We start from the raw sequence: 6,000 nt of genomic DNA on the forward strand, positions 1-6,000 counted from the left end.
TCATTGCTAAAGTCTAAATAAATCCCCATTCACATGTGTGAGTGCGTGTGTGTGTGAGTGAACATGCTTGCTCCATATAGCATTTGTGCTCTAGTATTAGTCCTTCATTTATGTATGAAAATTTTTCAGATTTATGTTATTTCTGCTTATTTTATTTGCCATTTTCAATAAAAATACTTTCTGTTGCAGTCACATACATGTGTGTGTGTTTGTGTGTGTACGTACGTGTGTGTATGGGATAGAACGTTTGTTCCACTTTGTGTTTATGCTCTAGGACCAGACCTTGATATAAATGTAGAATTTTTCAGATTTATACTTGATTTAGTTTTTGTAGTTTTTTTTTTTTTTTACAAACAAAATGTGGAAAAATACATTTTTTACAGTTTCCCATTCATTGCTAAAATCTAAAAAAATCCCCATACACTTGTGTTCGTGCGTGCGTGTGTGTGAATGGACATGCATGCTCCATATAGCATTTGTGCTCTAGTATTAGTCCTTCATTTATGTATGAATTTTTTTCAGATTGATGTTATTTTTGCTTATTTTATTTGCCATTTTCAATAAAAATACTTTCTGTTGCAGTCACATACATGTGTGTGTGTTTGTGTGTGTACGTACGTGTGTGTGTATGGGATAGAAAGTTTGTTCCACTTTGTGTTTATGCTCTAGGACCAGACCTTGATATAAATGTAGAAATTTTCAGATTCATACTGGATTTAGTTTATTTGGTTTTGATAAACAAAGTGAAAAAAATACTTTTTTACATTTTCCCATTCATTTTCAATGTGGGGTCAATCTGACCCGAGGGACTTAAACGGTACTTTTTTTTACACCCCTTTAGAACAACCAAATCAAGCCCAGAATTTTTGTGCATGTTCAGATAGATTATTTAGGAAAAGTCCCAGAGTCTTATAGCCCTGAGATGAAGGGGACACTTTTTAAAAATGGAGGAAAAGTCCATCGGGGTCAGCTGGACCCCGAGGGCCGATCAAGGGTTAAACAAATTTGGACAAAAGTGTTTTAGATAATTCTTACCTACCCTACCTTTAACTGATCGGTCAAAATTCGGTTAACGGTTAAATGGTCAATATGAACAATTTCAACAAAAATTTACATTAACAAATCATTTGAATATACTCCCGGGTTTCTGCTGATACAAAGCCATATGGTAAATCGCTGAAGTATCCCTTTAATCCACTGTAAACTAACATGAATAAACCATGAACAGCTGTATTTTTATTAACTAACATTTTAACGAACTTAGTTAATATGACGTTAATAAAGTGTTACCAATTTCACATTTCTGCTATATAAATGACCCAGTTTAAGTACACATTCATCTTTCCAGCGCTGAAGTACCCCTTTTAAGTAACAGTATAATGGCGCTGAATGGGTGTTTCAAAGGAGTTTGAGCAGGAGCTTCCAGTCTATGTGGACTGCAACGAGGAGAGCATTCTTTTAAAACTGGACCATGAAAGAAACTGAAAGCGGCGCCTTAAAAACAGAATGTTTGTGAGCTTATGACACTTCGTGGAAACTGACTGCAACAAGTTTTTTGTTGGATTGTTGTCTCTCACAATAAAATCAGTCGAACGGTGACTGATGAGCTGGAACTGCAATAGCGACTGATTGAGAGTGAAGCAATTAAAAATTAATTCATTGGAGAGGGTAAAATCCTGTCAATTCACTGTAATACATAATATATTCCTAAATTTCAGTGTTTATTAAGGCTTTTAATGATGTATTTCTTGTTGGCATTTACCCTGATGGTTTGGGCTGTAGTGCTTGTTGGCAGGAGAAAAATAAATAACAAATTCAAATTTGTTAGACATTATTTGTTCTTAGACGATAAACGTTTAAAATGTAGCTCTGTTTAACTGCATAGGCTGTATAACAGAGTTTAAGTTTGTGTTCTTTTCTGCATTTTTTCCTGCAAATGTTCACATTTATTTTACTATATTTTGTCTGTTTTTGGCATTCTTGCTTATAAATTAATGTTCACCTTTTATGAGTTAATTACTGTCGCCAGCACCACCTGTATAGATCTGCCACAGGTATTTCATGTACACTCTATTGTACAGCAGCAGCATGTCTAACTTGTTAACAGCAGTGTGTTGTGTATGTATTGGCCCATACTTGCTCTGCAGCAGCAACAATAAAAGCAGCAGCAGCAGCGTAGTAGTTTAAAATTTAAAACTACTATGCTATTTAAAACTTCTATGTAAAACTATCTATTCCGCCAATACCAAACATATACACTCAGAGAGTTGTCATGACATAAATATATGCAGAGGTATCAATAAATAGTTAAAGCGTTTTTTGTTGTGCGTGTCTTTTAATGTTGCTTGCCCCCTTCACAACGAGCACTGGGTTTGTAACAGTAGTGCATACAGTGCATGTGCATGATTGTATTCTGTATGTATCAGTGGGTGTGGTGTGGTGTTATAACAGCGGTGTGGGGTGTGTTGATTGTTAATGAAGGCCCTGACTGAAACCCCACGGTATATTATAAAATATAAATTATAAATTATAAATAGTAATAAATTATAAATAAAAGAAATTTGACTTGAGTCTACAGTTTGCATATAATATGAAAGATGTATGAAGTTTAACATACAACATACACATAAGATGCATAAAGTCATGTGTATTTAAAATATAAAACCAATAAAATGCAGTAGGGATTATTTGATGGAAATATTTGATGACATTTATTCATAAAGCTGTAACAGCTGTCTATTTCTTGTTAACTGCAAGAAGTCAATGTCATTTTTTATTAGTAAGTAAACAATGCAGGTCCAGAACATGGCTGTCATGAAGATTGTCACTGAAAGTCCACTGTGCCTAGTGCTGACCCGGCCTACACTGCAGAGCCTGCCACAGCCTGTGGAGAGCAGAACTTAATGGTCAGATAGCCCTGAAAGTAGTGCTCTATTGTGTATCAATCATTACTGTAAGTTATCCACTTGTTTAGTAATTATAAAATATGTTTGTTATCTCTCTTTTCTTAAGTTTAACTTATCTCTTAAGTTAAGTAAGTTTTTAAACTTGCGTTTTTTAAGTTTAACTTATCTCTTAGTTTTCTTGTGCTGAATATTCTAGCAGAAATTTATTTTTTGTCTTTTTTCTTGTGTCTTATGCAATTTTAAAACGACCATGGTTTACTCAAAGTGCTTAGAATAGATAACATTTCTAAAATAAGGAAACACATTGACCAATAAAATAACAAATAAACACATTTAACTGCTACCAACATTAAGTGAGTATTCAGCAAATTCTTAGGCCACTTCCACACGAAGCCAGAGCGTTCTCTATCGGATCTTTTTCTCCCTGGGACCCGTTCTTCGTTCGTGGCTAACTCGGTTAGCTGGATTTGATTATTGACGATTTCGCATGATCTCAGATTGTTTGGTTCTTCTAAACTAATCCTGGACTTGCTGTCATAGCAACAGGTCCATAAACTTAAACCTTCTCGGGAGCATTATTTCATGTAAACAGGATTAGATTGTATCTTGAGGTGATATTTAAAATCTGTCCCAGCCACTGCTACTTTATTACAAGACCTTATTACTGAACCAGGGGCAATAATAATTTAAAATAATAATAAATATAAAAGTTTATTTGAAAATAATATTTTAATATTGTGTAAAATTATAGCGTAGGCTATAATACTATAGACACAGTCACTTGATTGAGAAATTTTTGGTGAATTGTGATGGAATAATTCTTTATAGTTGTATTGGAGGTATACACAAATTTAATCTTCGTCATGCATTAATTTGAGTGATGACGGATAATATGGGAGTGGCTTGATGCAGATAATTTGATCTTGACCGTTAAGAAACTTTAATACTATCACATAACAAATCTGCTTCAAATTGAATTAAAAATTAAATTAAAATGTAAGGTGTGTAGGTGTGTACAAATATTATACAATTGTGAATATAAATAATTGGGAATCATGTTCATCAAAACAGTGCACATTTAATTTATCTAACTTTTATGTTGGTTTGGTTGTTTGTCTGTTTCATTATAAAGGTCCAGAAGTTTGTGTTTTTTTCTTCTTCTTTTTTTTTCTTTGACAAGTTTTTTTTTTTTTTTTTTTGCCAGGTGGCTTTTTTTTTAATTATATGATGTCATTACGTTGTCTTGATGCCAGCCAATCGCTGCATTGCTGATCATGGTTTCGAGTATCGCTGCATCTGCCCTCTTCAGGGAACACAGGCACGAGCAGTGATCTCAGATAATTTAATCCAGATATTTTAGTCCAATACACAAATTTGTTTGAAGAACCAAATTAGCCAGATATCAGTTACCATGATTAAAAGATCTGGGATCTGTCAAATAATTTCAGATGTATTAAGCAAAGTACAAAGAACGGGCCCCTGGTCTCAAGTAATGTTTGTGTACAAACAAAACCAGTGAAACCAACTCAAAACGATGTAGTATACATGCCAGACCAGTATGTGTCTAAAATGGAGAAGAAGAGTTGTGGCTAGATGGGGTACAGCAATGGTAGGAAGTAAGGCATCGGCTGCATCCGAAACCTGGAAAATGCTACCTTCGGAGGACACATTTGAAGGCAGGAAGGCATCAAGCAACGTCCAAATCGAATGTTTGCTTCACTCCCTGTCTCCTGAGAGACCTTCATCTTCGATTTTTGAAGGCAGCATACATGTATCCTTCGCTACATTTGATATCCCACAATCCTGTGCTTCCCATTCAGTGACAGTTGAGCTGGGGGAAAAAGATTGTGTTCGAAAGTGTTGTTTGCTGGTCAGTTTGTGTGTAAATGTATGTTTTTTTTTACCAATATTTTCCACTTCTGTTGTCATTTCTAACGAGAAATTACTAATGTAGTAATTAAATGTGTTTTGTTCTCACCAAAGCTCGCTCTATTTTGCTGTAGATCTTTAAACTGTTACACTGCCTTAGAAGTATGTCCGAAATTAGTTTGGTGAGTTGCCTTCATGCACAAAACACTGCCTTATAAGTCATTGTCTGATAAGGCAGCGAGGCAACGAGTCAGCTGCTTAGGTTTTCGAACGCAGCCAAAATCTCACTATAAAATTGTCACATGCCTGACCTGTCTTGTGTGCACATGTGGTTTTGTGATGTTGAGGATGTGCTCCTGTCATTGTCAGATCCCTCTCCCTTGTTATCTGATTAGTGTTTTATTTGCCCCACCTGTGTTCCCTGATTCCCTTTTGATTTCTTTGATTTCTTCCCTATTTCCCGTTCCCCTGTGACTTCTACGTGATATGTCTTGAGTTTCAGTTTATGTATTTTCTAGTTTATGTTTTCCCCCTTGTGGGTTTTGTTTTGTAATTATGTTTTATTTTGTCACAATAAACGACAATTCTTGCGCATGTGAGTCTGCACCTCAGTTTTCGTTAGTTATAACGTGACAGAACGATCCGACCATTTTAAAGATTCAGCGTAAGAATGCATGTCACCCACCAGTCTTGTGTCTCTATTACGAGTGCATTCTACGATTCCAGTCTCTAGCATCCCTCTGCCAACAAGGGGTGGATTTAAGGAAGTTTGGGGAGTTCCTGAGAGCGACGGAGGGACTGAGATTGAAGGAAGGCCCTTTAAAGGACTTGTTCTTTTATCGGCTTGACGAGCTCATGGACTGGGTGCTTAGGAGCGTGTACAAAAAGGTCTCCTTTGAGTCAATGGTGGAGGGTCTTGCTCGCCTGCAGGAATGAGAGGCCAGGGAGAGGAGGACTGTTCCGGTGGTCTCTGTTCCAGTGGAGTTAGTTCAGTTGGACCAGGTCCCGGTAGTCTCAAAACGGAGGAGGAGGAGAAGGAAGGCTCTCTCCGTCCCTGTTTCAGGGGTCCCTGTGCCGGTGGATCGTGTGCCGGCAGTCCCATTTTCGGTGGATCATGTGCCGGCGGTCTCAGTTCCGGTGGATCGTGTGGCGGTGGTCCCTGTGCCGGTGGACTCGCAGGTTCCCGGCTATCACCGCACCTCCCTGGCGCCCTGCTCTGCCCAGG

Source organism: Pseudorasbora parva, chromosome 16 (assembly GCF_024679245.1).
Source record: "Pseudorasbora parva isolate DD20220531a chromosome 16, ASM2467924v1, whole genome shotgun sequence".
Classification (NCBI taxonomy): domain Eukaryota; kingdom Metazoa; phylum Chordata; class Actinopteri; order Cypriniformes; family Gobionidae; genus Pseudorasbora; species Pseudorasbora parva.